General features: G+C 46.2%; 1 pseudogene; it reads left to right on the forward strand.

The window, feature by feature from the left end:
* The first annotated feature begins 1790 nt into the window (after positions 1-1790).
* LOC142312970 (uncharacterized) overlaps positions 1791-15175 on the forward strand; it is a 187202-nt pseudogene continuing 173817 nt past the window's right edge.

A 15175-nucleotide genomic window follows, 5' to 3' on the forward strand; every position in this document is an offset into this window, starting at 1 on the left:
TATGTTTGGCGTAAAAGCAACACAGCTCATCACCCTGAGCACACCATCCCCAAGGTCAAACATGGTGGTGGCAACATCATGGTTTGGGCCTGCTGTTCTTCAGCAGGGACAGAGAAGATGGTTAAAATTGATGGGAAGATGGATGGGGCCAAATACAGGACCATTCTTGAAGAAAACCTGTTGGAGTTTGCAAAAGACCTGAGACTGGGACGGAGATTTGTCTTCCAACGAGACAATGATCCCAAATATAAAGCAAAATCTACAATGGAATGGTTCACAAATAACCGTATCCAGGTGTTAGAATGGCCAAGTCAAAGTCCAGACCTGAATCCAATCGAGAATCTGTGGAAAGAGCTGAAAACTGCTGTTCACAAACACTCTCCATCCAACCTCACTCAGCTCAAGCTGTTTGCAAAGGAAGAATGGGCAAGAAGTTCAGTCTCTCGATGTGCAAAACTGATACACATATCCCAAGCGACTGCAGCTGTAATCACAGCAAAAGGGGGCGCTACAAAGTATTAACTTAAAGGGGTTGAATAATATTGCACACCCCAATTTTCAGTTATTTATTTTTTTAAAAAAGTTTAAAATAAGCAATAAATTTTGTTCAACTTCACAATTGTGTCCCACTTGTTGTTGATTCTTCACCATAACATTAAAATTTTTATCTTTATGTTTAAAGCCTGAAATGTGGGAAAAAGTTGAAAAAATCAAGGGGGCTGAATACTTTTGCAAGGCACTAGTGTATGTGATCTTATTACATGGATGCTCTGAGATAGAGTAACAATTGCTGGAAACGCACTGGCGATCCTCGGCCTTTACTGTTACCAAATGCAAGATATTTAGAGAATGTTACTCTATACGATCTGTGCGGGAGCCGGATACTGAGCCCCTACCAGACACTGAGGAGCTGATCATGTGACCCTGACTCCTCCCCTCCATGTGACATCATCACAGGTCCTGGAAGCACAGAGCAGCCATATATCTAGTGTGCGGCTCTGCAGGAGGAGGTATGTGGAGATTCCCCATTAGGCTACTTTCACACATCCGGCTTGAGCTGTGCGGCTCAATCCGGCTGTGCAAGCTATGCAACGGATGCGGTGAAAACACCGCATCCTTTGCATAAGTTTTTCCTTTGCGGCCAGTCCGGTTTTTGCCGCTTGCGGCATGCTACTGAGCATGCGCAGGGGCAAAAACCGCATGCGGCGGCCGGATGCGGTTATTGCCGCATCGCGCCGCATCCGGCCGCCATAGGCATGCATTGAAAAATGCGCCGCATCGGCCGAATGCGGCGCGATGCGGGTTTTTTTGCCGCACGAAAAAACGTGCCAGGCAACGTTCCATCCGGCCGCCGCATCGGCTAAATCTGCCGCATGCGGCAAAAAACGGACGGAACGCAAGGCCATGCGGCACAATGCGGCACTAATTAAAGTCTATGCAGGAAAATCGCAACCGGCAGCAAAAAAAAACGGTTGCGATTTTCCTGCAAAGTGCCGGATTGTGCCGCATAGCAAAAACCGGAGGTGTGAAAGCAGCCTTACTGGGGCAGGGGGCATTAACCCCTTCAGCTCTGAGACTTTCTTGGGGTTTTTCTGTCTCTGATTTCTATGAATTGTGAGGTTTGTGTTCCTTTTCCTCTGATAGATACAGGCGATTTCTATCCCCACCCAGTATAATGTTCCCCCAGAATGTTCTCATTCTATGTTTCCCCTTATTCTCTCCAGTAATTGTATTATTACAGCGGATTCTTTCTGATGTTACATCGTCATCTTCTCCCCATTCAGGTCCCTACAATATCGGATCCTCTCAGTGGAGATCTTCTATAGAAGAGAATTCTCCTGATTGCCCCGTGAAGGATGGATATGGACAGGGACAAGATGGCGGAGAGGATATTACACCTCACCCTAGAGATCCTCTTCCGGCTTACTGGAGAGGTGAGAGATTCTGATGACTTCACATTACATCATTCTTATCTATGGGAATAACAGATGGACAGAACTGGAGAGGTGAGGACTCTGGAAATGTCTGGAGTGAGATTTTTTACTGTGTCTCTCCATAACCAGGATTACACAGTAGTGAAGAAGACCTCTAGTGAGCGCTGTCAGGCCCCTGTGTCTGAGGGATGGGGAAGACCTCTGAGCCCAATCACGGGGCCTCCACCTCACCCCCCGATACATGAGGACATCAATGACCAGAAGATCCTAGAACTCACCTACAAGATGATTGAGCTGCTGACTGGAGAGGTGACACTGCTGGGAATGCTGGGACATTATACATTAACGCTATGAAGGGATCGGGGGATGACGGTATCATTGTATGTGTCAGGTTCCTATAAGGTGTCAGGACGTCACCGTCTATTTCTCCATGGAGGAGTGGGAGTATTTAGAAGGACACAAAGATCTGTACAAGGACGTCATGATGGAGGTTCCCCAGCCCCTCACATCACCAGGTAACAGACAGGACTAAATACACACGGCCTATAATTATCTGTATGTAAGGAATGAATTCAGTCCCTGTATGTGTCTCCTCCAGTTCTATCCAGTAAGAGGACAACACCAGAGAGATGTCCCCGTCCTCTTCTTCCACAGGACTGTAAACAAGAAGATCCCGATGTTCCTCAGGATCATCAGGTAGATGGAGAGAGGTTGACATGAAATCTCCCTATGATGTGTAGACGGCTGTGAAGGTCTTGTGCTCAGTCTTGTTTTATCCTCCAGTATTATATGTTTTATACTTGTGTAATGAGAGCGGTGGAGATGGCAGGATTAGAGCTGATCATAGATGTGACTTCTCCATCTGTCTGTGACTTTTACAATATTTGTTTCAGGGGGAAGATCTGACCCATATTAATACTACAGAGACATATGTGAGGGGTGATGAGTGGAGTAAAGAGGAGATTCCTACAGATAACCGCCCAGGTGAGTAATGACCACTAAATGCAGAGAAGTCACAGATTCTTCAGACTTCAGAGAGTCACCGGCTGTGGCTGCTTTATCAGGGTTGTAGTCCGGCCATATCAAATGGTCACCATTCTGCTGCTAGTCCACCATATGCTCCTCCACCCAATAATGTCCCCATAATTTTGGGCATTGGATGCCCTTTTCTTGGAGATCTGTTTCAGCCAGATCCTACAGGCAGGATCCACCTTATCCCCCGAAAGTAGATGTTGACCCTTCGTTGCCCAGATCACTATCCTCATGAAAGTGTAACAAAAATACACTACACATACAAATGACAGCGTACGTAGAATGTTCAGATAACTTAGAAAATCATGGGAAGAAAAATGGAATCTGTATGGTAGACCCCAAAGAGAACGCGGAGTGATGCTGTTGATTTCCTAGATTGTTCGTATCTTATTGATGAATCTTCCTTCTTTCCCTTCTGTGCTTCTGAATGTGCTGATCGGGTTTTTACAAAAGTCCAGTCTTTCTTGTGAAACTTCCCTTTCATGATGAAACACCATTCCATGATCAGTGAACTTTCCTACTTTCCGGGCAGTTACAGACTAAGAAGAACACAAACCATAAAACATAAAATAGGAAAACACATTAGGAAACACAATAGGAGAAGAAAAGCACCAATTCAAGTACAAAAAGCCTTACATTACTAGACGTAACATGGATTGGTTAACCAAGTTCCAAAGTCAGGAGAGCTAAAGGCCCCGTCACACACACAGATTAATTTTTTTGCAGATCTGTGGTTGCAGTGAAATCATGGACATATTGTTCCATTTGTACACAGCCACAAACCTGGCACTGATTGTCCACAATTTCACTGCAACCACAGATCTTCCGCAGATTTCTCTCTGTGTGTGACAGGGCCTTAAAGAAAGACCGGGGTAACCAGGGCTGTGGAGTCGGAGTCGGAGTCGTGGAGTCGGAGTCGGAGTCGGAGCTCATTTTGGTGGAGTCGGAGTCGGAGTCGGAGTCGGTATAAAATGCACCGACTCCGACTCCTAAAATATATAATAAATTGGGGACAGGAGTGCAATGCAGAATGTGCTGAATATTTTACTAAATAATAACATTTAGTATAATGCTTATATTTAAGTGAAAAATTTATTGTAGTATAATGTGAACATCAGACATTTAATTGTTTTTATGATACAATAATCAAGATATTTGGATAGAACATAAAATATTTATTGGAATACAACTTTAGAACACAAAAAAACTAATAAATTGTAAATATGTAATATATATAATATATATATATATATACAGTGTATATACACACACACAAGATATATATGTAATCTACTGTATATTACATAGTGTATTACATATTTACAATTTATTACAGTTTTTTGTGTTCTAAAGTTGTATTCCAATAAATATATTTTATGTTCTATCCAAATATCTTGATTATTGTATCATAAAAATTATTAAATGTCTGATGTTCACATACACATATTCATGTACTACAATAAATTTTTCACCTAACTATAAGCAATATATGTAGGAGTCGGAGTCGGAGCCGGAGTCGGAGTCGGAGCCGGAGTCGGAGTCGGTGCAAGAGAATTTGAGGAGTCGGAGTCGGAGTCGAAGGTTTGGCTTACCGACTCCACAGCCCTGGGGGTAACCATGTCCTCCTATTTATCAAACACAGAACAGAGACAGTCATCTGAAATCTTACATCTGTATTAAAAAGTCCACAGATGCAACCCAATCCAGCTTAGAGGGGGAGAGGATGATCTCCAGTGTCTAGGGATGACTTGCCTCATTGCTGTCAAAAATATTCAGAAGAGACCTTTCTTGATGGCTGAAATTGACAGTGGAAATACCGACAGTAACGCTGCTTTTGGAGACTTCTGTAGTGTTGTACCAAAGAGTTTATTAAAGAGGTCAAAGATTGAGTCCCAAAGTTGGTTAATACCTTGACAGTCCCACCAAATATTGGTCATATTACCCACAGCTGAGTCATATCTCCAACACATATCAGATTTACCAGGGAACATGTGATGAATGCGCTCAGGGGTCTTATACCACCTGGACAAGATCTTATAGTTCGTCTCGTGGATATGACAAGATACGGAGATCTTATGAGTACGGGTAAAGATCTCATCCCACTCGGCAGAAGAAAATGATCTATTGAGTTCCTGTTTCCACGCCCCATGAAATGGAGCCAGGGTGTTTAAAGCGTAACCATGATTTAAATTTTTATATTATAACTAAATAGTACACATGAAAATAAGCAATTCTGTCATATATCTTATCAGACAAATTGGCTTCTTTGTCTGACAGAACTGATTAGTTAAAATTCTCAATCCTAAGGTAAAATCTGTATTCAGCGAAGACTTTCTCATTACTGAGATAAGAGATGGCGGTTGTTACTGATGAGTTTCTATGAGGACAGGAGGAGGGAGGAGCTAGAGGCAGAAGGAGGAGCTAGAGGCTGAGGGAGGAGCTAGAGGCAGAGCTCCTCCCTCTTCTATACATAGAACCCCCAGTGAACTTAGCCAGTTACTGCAAAACTTTGACTTCAAATGGTCTTTGTTCTGTGCTGAGGAAATAAATATTAGCAATATACACTCTAAGGAAAATGTATCTACTATCCGGATGAACTCGAGACTCCAAAATCTAGAGGGGAAGGGATTTGTGGAAAGCAATAGAAACACCCTTCATTATATTATCTGGGTAAGTAGAAAGGGACCAGACATTGTAGTATCTATTTGAATACTTAAGAACTAAAGAGGCCTTAAAGTATGTTTCCTGAAGCATCACTATTGAGACCCTTTTTTATGTAGATAATAATATATCTGACTTTTTTATAGAACTATTTATAATAAAAAATGTAAATATTAACTTAGCCATAGTAAACAATTAGAGAAAGGGAGGGAGAAAAACTAAGATAGGATATAGATATGACCACCCTGGGGAGAAATGCGAAATTGGAAGAGACAACTGCCATAGGCCACACTAAACTATTAACTCCTAGCAGGAGAAAACTGGACCTTATGAACAGATCCCAATACCTAAGTGGGGTTGAGGAAGCCAAGACAGGGATAGCCTCTGCAAGAGACCCGTATTACTCAAATATTCAAAATATGTATAGTATACCCAACAATATAGAGAGAATCAAGACGAAAGAGAAAACAGATACAAGAAAAGATAATACAAGTGGGAAAAGTAAGTGACAATGATAAATTAGATGTAAGAAAAAAGTACCAAATATTTCCTGATACAAATACTCAAACCAAACTAGCGCCCACCATTTATAGGCATCAATTATAAATCTAGTGATGGTAATAAATACAGATCAGTCATCCTGGAGAAGACCTTGTGTCTCTAAGATGTCCATCACTGAGGGATAACGTTGCAATTTTGATGACTGTTCTGTCTTCCAATAAGCATGTGGGATCAAAGGAGGTAGAGTACAAAGTGTCGGCCATTCTGGCAGATGGATCTGAGGCAAGTCAAAGGCTGATAAGATTGTTGGGATGTGCCCCAAATTCTTGAATCCTGTGGAGTGGCCATCCATTTTTTGCAAAAAGTTGAAATGAGAACATCCAGTGTTAGGAGATCCCTTGGTCTCAAAGTAACTGAATGAGTTGTCGTAAGGCTCTATGAAGTTAAAGTCTGCTCCTGGTCAGATCTGGGAGGATAACAATGTCACAGCCTTCCAGTTGTATATTCTTTTTAGATCTTGCAGCTTGCAAATAGTTTACTTCTCCTTGTAAAAATGAATGCAACACACAATATCACATTGTCTTGAGTCCAAGGTGGATTTGGGACCAAGAGCTCTGTGAATTATATCCATTTCAATAAGACAGTCATATTTCCTCCCAAGTAAATCCTAGGATAAAGTATTAATGGTTTTCTCTAGCATATGGGAAGTGATTTCTTCAGACAGGCTACAAATACGGAGATGGTTTCATCTGTGACTGTTCTCTATGTCATCTATAAATGTTAGAATGTCTGAGATCTGAGTGGTATGTTCAGATATAATAAGATATTGGTCCTCTATTATTAGATATAAAGAATCTGTGTCAGACTCTAGGTCATTCACTCTGTTGCCCATTGCTTGATGTCCTGTTTAACAGAATCCAAAACCCTGGTCTGAGTCTCCTCTAGTCTATTAAAGGGCATCTATCACCAGGCTTTTGCTGCTGCATTTTGTGAGCAAATGGACATGGCCGGGTTTAGGCATGTGCGGTCACACAGGGCGCCGACGGCCATGCTTCGGGGGGGCGCCGCAGAGAGGTAAGAAGTCGTAAATTTCCTGTCTCCTGCGGTCCCAGCACTACATTTTTACTGTTGTTTGGGGGCTCCTGCTGCGCGTAGGAGGCTGTGTGGGGGCTCCTGCTGCGTGTAGGAGGCTGTGTGGGGGCTCCTGCTGCGTGTAGGAGGCTGTGTGGGGGCTCCTGCTGCGCGTAGGAGGCTGTGTGGGGGGGGGGCTCCTGCTGCGCATAGGAGGCTGTGTGGGGGGCTCCTGCTGCGTGTAGGAGGCTGTGTGGGGGGCTCCTGCTGCGTGTAGGAGGCTGTGTGGGGGGCTCCTGCTGCGCGTAGGAGGCTGTGTGGGGGGCTCCTGCTGCGCGTAGGAGGCTCCTGCTGCGCGTAGGAGGCTGTGTGGGGGGGCTCCTGCTGCGCGTAAGAGGCTGTGTGGGGGGCTCCTGCTGCGCGTAGGAGGCTGTGTGGGGGGCTCCTGCTGCGCGTAGGAGGCTGTGTGGGGGGCTCCTGCTGCGCGTAGGAGGCTGTGTGGGGGGCTCCTGCTGCGCGTAGGAGGCTGTGTGGGGGGCTCCTGCTGCGCGTAGGAGGCTGTGTGGGGGGCTCCTGCTGCGCGTAGGAGGCTGTGTGGGGGGCTCCTGCTGCGCGTAGGAGGCTGTGTGGGGGGCTCCTGCTGCGCGTAGGAGGCTGTGTGGGGGGGCTCCTGCTGCGCGTAGGAGGCTGTGTGGGGGGCTCCTGCTGCGCGTAGGAGGCTGTGTGGGGGGCTCCTGCTGCGCGTAGGAGGCTGTGTGGGGGGCTCCTGCTGCGCGTAGGAGGCTGTGTGGGGGCTCCTGCTGCGCGTAGGAGGCTGTGTGGGGGCTCCTGCTGCGCGTAGGAGGCTGTGTGTGGGTTCCTGCTGCACGTAGGAAGCTGTGTGTGGGTTCCTGCTGCGCGTAGGAGGCTGTGTGTGGGTTCCTGCTGCACGTAGGAGGCTGTGTGGGGGTTCCTACTGCACGTAGGAGGCTGTGTGGGGGCTCCTACTACGTGTAGGAGGTTGTGTGGGGGGCTCCTGCTGCGCGTAGTAGGCTGTGTGGGGGGCTCCTGCTGCGCGTAGGAGGCTGTGTGGTGGGTTCCTGCTGCGCGTAGGAGGCTGTGTGGGGGCTCCTGCTGCACGTAGGAGGCTGTGTGGGGGCTCCTGCTGCGCGTAGGAGGCTGTGTGTGGGTTCCTGCTGCGCGTAGGAAGCTGTGTGTGGGTTCCTGCTGCGCGTAGGAGGCTGTGTGTGGGCTCCTACTGCACGTAGGAGGCTGTGTGGGGGCTCCTACTACGTGTAGGAGGCTGTGTGGGGTCTCCTGCTGCGCGTAGGAGGCTGTGTGGGGTCTCCTGCAGGTATTTTGATATAGTTGTAGTGTGGCCCTTAGATATAACTCCTGTGGACCCCAGACACCCCAGTCCGACCCTGCATCCATCTATCTTTTATATAGTATCTATGTGTGTGCCATGTATATGTTGTAATTTATGCAGTGGCAAAATGACTGGGCCTGTGGCTGATGGGGGCCATTGCTATTTCCTTGGATGCATGGTTGAACACCATTGAGGATCAGATGGCCACTGGCTCCCTGTTTCGCCCTTAGCTCTGCAGCTGTGGGCCCCGGTTAGGTGCAATGACATCAGGGGGAGCCTGTGACGTGATGCCAGTGGGCCCTGCAGCTGTGGCCAGAGTGGGTGCAGAGCATATGTACGGGGTAATACACACATACATATATTTCTATATTTAATATATATATATATATATATATATATATATATATATATATATACATACACACTACATTTGCCCTGTACCTGTCACGTGTAATGTAATGTAATGAAATTCTGAATATTGACCTGCCATATCCTAAAGGTGTGTAATATGTGCTCTGTTAGGATTTCACTTGCTGATTCGAGTGGTAGTTATCTGATCGCTCACATGCGATTTACAATGTGTGGTCATCTGCCAAATGACGTCTTCTCCTGCTTCTCTCAAATTGAAAATTATAACAATGAGAGAAGCAGGAGGAGACGTCATTCAGCAGATGACCCTGAGTATGCAAATCACTGGTGAGCGATCACATGACCACTCAGATTGGCAAAGAGAAATCCTAGCCGTATATTATATACTTTGGGGATGTGGCTAATGTGCAGAATGTCACACAGGGGAGACACCGGTCAGTCCAGGGCAGCAGAGCAGGGAGAAGCCACCGGGGACCGGCCTCCTGGGCTCGTCATCCTGGTTGCATCGTCCCCAGCAGGATATTAAATGTGTTTTATCTGAAACGTGGCAGCATCAGAGTAAAATCTACACGACTGCAATAATGGAGCTAGTGTCTGATTCCTTCCACCCGGAGGTCGTGCAGGAGGAATCAGCTGTCAGAGAACTTATCTTGTAGCAAAATAACATTGGAGTCTCATATGTAACATGGCGTCACTGCCGTCTGCACATCACATGGAATGGTTTAGTGTAGGTATGAAGGCCATTCTATCAATGTAATGTATCGCCAGCAGCTGAGGTGTATTATGAGGATCTGCAGCAGCTGAGATGTGTATTGTGGGGTTCTGCAGCAGCTGAGATGTGTATTATGGGGTTCTGCAGCAGCTGAGGTGTATTATGCAGTTCTGCAGCAGCTGAGCTGTATTATGGGGTTCTGCAGCAGCTGAGGTGTATTATGAGGATCTGCAGCAGCTGAGATGTGTATTATTGGGTTCTGCAGAAGCTGAGGTGGGTATTATGGGGTTTTGCAGCAGCTGAGATGTATTATGAGATTCTGCAACAGCTGAAATGTGTATAATGAGGTTCTGCAGCAGCTGTGTATTATGAAATTCTGCAGAATATCACATGATTTGGCGTGGATTTATCTTACAAATTTTCCAACAAAATTATTTGCAGCATTGCCAGCTGGTAGGAGCACAAACTGGTTAATAAAGGGATTACAGTATATATGCCAGAGTTCTTACATACACAGTGCCCCTCCCTCATGGTGTGTATGTGGTTCTGCACCTCAGTCTGTTCAGGTCAGTGGAGCTGAGAGGCAGTGACACATACACAGTGACCCCCGTCCTCATGGCCCCATGGTGTGTATGTGGTACTGCACCTCAGTCTGTTCAGGTCATTGGAGCTGAGAGGCAGTGACACATATAACCTGAGGACTCTATATTACATAGAAAGCAGAGATTTTTTTCTAATGTCGTACATTCCCCTGTTAGGTTGACCTAACGGTCACAGCTGTTGCCAGCGATGTCCGAATGCAGAGAGGGTACCGGCGACCCCCCCCCTCTGCTACTCCGTCTCAATGAAAACAAGCAAACGCCGTTATACACATAAGACTGGAGATGTGCGGCTCCGAATAGAAAGTGTATTGATATTGTTTACATTACAAAGTTATACAAAGTTGACTAGGGCGTAACTATGCAGCATACATATTCATTAAAGGCGTGAATTACATATTCCCAGCAAGAGAAATTAATATAATGACTTATACTCCAATAACAAGATGTTTTTCAGTCGTCTCTAAGTCAAAACATTCTGCGTCCTTGAGGTTGGTCTCACAGTTTATTACGCAAATAAGTCTGGTTCGGTCTTGCCAGGGAGAATGAATTTCTATTATTTTCTAAGTCAGTGAAAAAGGTTAACTCTTTCCTCACAATCCCCCCTATTGGCGTGATTGATGGACAGGGGGCCATCGAGAAGCTGTGGACTATAGAGAAAGCAGGCTAGCCTCCAGATACTTTCTGAGCCGCGGGTTTGCTCAGGGAGTGTCGTCTCACATCCGTCACCCAGGACTGCCTGCATGCCTCTCGATAGGAGTCTCATCATGATACGCCAAGGTGATTTCTAGAGGAAAGAGTAGAGAAGAGAAAAAAGGCATATTAGTGATTTCATACAGGTGCTGAATAATCATTGTATCTACATTGCTTCAAGCAGCGGGAAAACAAAGCCATTAGCAACTTGAACACTACATAAGCAACTAGTAAACAGAGTAACACTTGGTGTCATTGACTGATAGTCTGTTGTAACAGCCTCCCCATTGAAACACTTCGTTTATTGGGACTGGTGTGGCTAAGTATGGCATGGAAGAGGCTGTCACAGGTGCGTGTGTACATATCCAGCAGTCTGTGATCTCAAGTTTTTCAGCTAACACTTCATGATGGGTCTCAAATGAATTCTGCCGTGGTGTAGAAGGCCCCAAAAAGGGAGTACACATAGAAATACTTATCAGCAGTATTAGGCCTTCTTGCAGTGGCTGGCATGGACTCATGTCGATCTCCCCTCAAGTTTGACGGAGGTTGGAGTGGTCAGCTGGACAGTCAAAGGCCCTTCGAATCGTGGCTCAAGGGTCTTTCTCGCGTGCTTCTTTAGGTAAACCCGGTCACCAGGCTTTAGGGAGTGGGTTCCTGGAACGGCATCAGGATCAGGTAGAGAAGAGTAGACCCTTTGGTGGGTTTCAGTTAGTCTCTTCTGCAGGGAAACAACATAAGACGTTAGGCTATCACATTGCAGGTGTAACTCCTGTGGGAAGTAGCATCCTAATCTGGGTGCACTACCAAAGAGTATTTCAAAGGGTGAGAGCCTGTGCTTTCCCTGCGGGGTAGTCCTTATAGAGTAAAGAGCTATGGGGAGACATTCTGTCCATGGTCTACCAGTCTCCTCCACTGCCTTGGCTAGTTTGAGCTTTAGAGTTCCATTTAACCTTTCCACTTTCCCTGATGACTGTGGGTGGTAAGGCGTGTGTAAGGCTGACTGAATGCCTAACAGGGCACAGGTGTTCTGGAAAACTTGTCCAGTGAAATGAGTACCTCGGTCTGACTCTATGACTTCAGGGAGTCCAAACCGAGGCACCAGCTCACAGGCCAATTTCTTTGCTGTAATTCGGGCCATGGCTGAGCTTACAGGATAGGCCTCTGGCCATCCTGAGAAGAGGTCTACACAGACAAGTACAAACTCGTAGATGCCATGTTTTGGCAACTGTATATAGTCTATTTGTACTCTTTGAAATGGGGCAAACGTCTTTGGCATGTGTCTTTGCGGGGTTTTAGTTAGCTGGCCTGGATTGTGTTGTTGACAGATGTGACAAGCTTTTATTCTCTGGGAGGCGTATTGTCTGAAGCCGGGGGCTACCCAATAAGGTTGCATCTGGTTCATGATTGAGTTTGTGCTACCGTGTGTGGGACAGTGGAGTACTTGGAAAATGGCAGGGAACCAACTGCGTGGCAGGACGGGAAGTCCGTTTAGGCGCCAAATCCCCTCCACCTTTTCTGCCCCCCTTGGCCCGCCATCCGGCCTTTTCTTCCTCAGAGGCGTTTTCTTGTGTCTCAAAGAGGTTCTGCATTTCTTCCTCCGTCGTTGACACTGTTTCCGTCTCCTTCAAAGGGAGTAAGGCGGCTTGTTTTGCTGTTTGATCGGCCAAGCGATTTCCCCTTGCCTCGGGTGTTTGAGCCTTGGTGTGGGCAGCAACCTTTATGATTGCTAGCTGTTTTGGTATCAAGGCTACTTCCATTAGTTTCTTCACTGAGGCTCCATGCCTGATGGGATTTCCTGTTGCTGTGAGGAATCCTCTTGTCTGCCAGATAGTGCCAAAATCGTGCACAATGCCGTGTGCATAGGCTGAGTCCGTGTAGATGTTCGCTGTTCGTTCTTCCAGAAACTCAATTGCCCAGATGAGAGCAAGAAGTTCTGCTTCTTGAGCAGATATGCGTGGAGGTAGCGGTTGCTTGGCTAAGACTGCATATAGAGTCACTACTGCAAATCCGGTGTGGAACTTGCCTGCTTCATCAGCGTATCTGCTACCATCCACAAAAAGTTCAAAGTCTGAATTTGTAAGCGGTGTTGCCTGAATATTGTGCAGGGGCTTTGCCTCATGTTCAATGAGTTCCTGACAATCATGATCAAATTGTGCGCTGGTACGTTTGTCACTCTCTTCTGTCCTCTCTTCTGTCCCCCCCTTCTAAACTTGTAAAGATCAGCAGATCAGCAAGGTTTAGACTTGTAACTCGAGCAAATGAGATGTTTGGGGGTAGCAACAGCGTGCACTGGAGTCTGACTTGTCTTGCCATGGAGAGGTGTTTCAGCTGCACTTGATTGAGAACAGCATAGATGTAATGGCTGGTAAGGATGGTAGTCGGGAAATCAAGTGAGATTTCAAATGCTTTCTGCAGTATGTTTGAAACTGCTGTAACAGCACGGACACAGGTTGGTGCTGCTTTAGTGACGTTGTCAAGTTGAGAGGAGTAGTACCCGATTGTGTGATGTTTGTCCGTCTTCTGGGTGAGTACTCCTACGGCAAATCCTTGAAGCTCTGCTACGAACAGATTAAAGGTGAGATCATAGTTTGGTAGTGCCAGAGCAGGTGCATCAATCACTAGTTCCTTGAGCTTTTGAAAGTTTTGTCGAGCTTCTTCTGTAAGGGAAAAAGGAACATTCTTTGTGCAATCATACAGCGGTTGCATGAGTAGTGATGCATTGGGAATCCACTGTCTGCAGAAAGATATTAGTCCTAAAAATCCTCTGAGCTGCTTGAGATTCCTAGGAATGCTTGCTTTCCTGATAACTTCTTGTCTGTCCGGGCTGAGGTGTTTTTGTCCCGCAGAAAGGCAATGGCCCAGGAAAGTGACCCTTGTTTTGCAGAATTGCAATTTATCTCTGCTCGCTTTGCATCCTACTTCTGCCAGAAAGGTAAGAAGACTTATTGAAGCCGTTTTACATTTTTCTTCACTAGGGCAACACAGTAGTAAATCATCCACGTACTGAAGAAGGACACAGTGTTCAGGGGGCTCCCAGCCTTGAAGTACATTGCTCATTGCCTGAGTATATAGCGTAGGAGAATGTTGCATACCTTGAGGCAGGCGCGTCTATGTATATTGATTTTGCTTGTGCGTGAATGCAAAGAAATCTTGACATGCTGGGTCCAGTGGTACTGAGAAAAAAGCATTAGCAGGGTCTATGACTGTGTAATGGGTGGATGTAGCCGGCACCTGTGTGAGCAGCGTATGTGGATTTGGTACAACAGGGGTGAGGGGCTCCAGTATTGAGTTCACTGCCCTCAGATCGTGTACCATCCGATACGTGACTGGGTCACCTTTTTTTACTTGTCTCTTCTTAACAGGAAACAGCGGAGTGTTGTAAGGAGACTTAGTAATTCTGAGGGCTCCCGACTTCAGCAATTCTTTTATTTGGTAATCCAGGGCAGCTTCCTGTTGAACATTAAGAGGGTATTGTCTCAGCTGCGGTGGTGTAATTCCAAGCTTGACTGAAACTTTTACGGGGGGGCACGGGAAGTGTGCCGAGGTCAGTTTTTGATGTGGACCAAAGTTTTGCAGGGACTTGTAGAAGTATTGGGTCCGTGTTTACTTCATGTGTAACTTCAGATTCTGGTTGATCTTCTATTATATGGAGAGTGCACAGGACTTCTTCTGGGATATCTTCTGGAATTTGCAGGATAGCAGATCCATCTTCATTGTAGACAATCTGAGCTTGTAGTCTTGATAGTAGATCTCCCACTAGGGCATCTCCACCCAGGGGGGACACTAAGAATTTAGACACGAACATGTGTGGTCCCAGTTTCACCTTCAGTGGATGTGTTATTGGGATTATCTGGGCTTGTCCATCAAATCCGGATACTACAGTAGCTTCAGATGAGATGGATCCTTCAGGCACTAGGTTCCTGGGGTTCAGGAGCGTGAGGCTCCTGAGTCCACCAAAGCTCTTATTTCCTTGTTGCCAATGTGAAGGGGGACGTGTATAAATGGACCTCTGGCATCCCTATCCCGTGCTGCCGCAAGTCAGGCAGTCTTCTCCTCCTGACTCTCGGGTTGGTTTTGAGTGTCCCTCTTCTTCTTTCTACAGTCTCTGATCACATGTCCTCTGACTCCCACAATAGTAGCAGGTCGGTGCCTTCCTTCTTGTACCTTCTGGCTGACCGTCCACTGCTGCTATGACAACTTTCTTGTTGCTCCTTTTATCCTTTGCGTCGGTTTCTAAGCCACTTGCTTTGTTGAC

Source organism: Anomaloglossus baeobatrachus, chromosome 5 (genome assembly GCF_048569485.1).
Source record: "Anomaloglossus baeobatrachus isolate aAnoBae1 chromosome 5, aAnoBae1.hap1, whole genome shotgun sequence".
NCBI classification, from domain to species: domain Eukaryota; kingdom Metazoa; phylum Chordata; class Amphibia; order Anura; family Aromobatidae; genus Anomaloglossus; species Anomaloglossus baeobatrachus.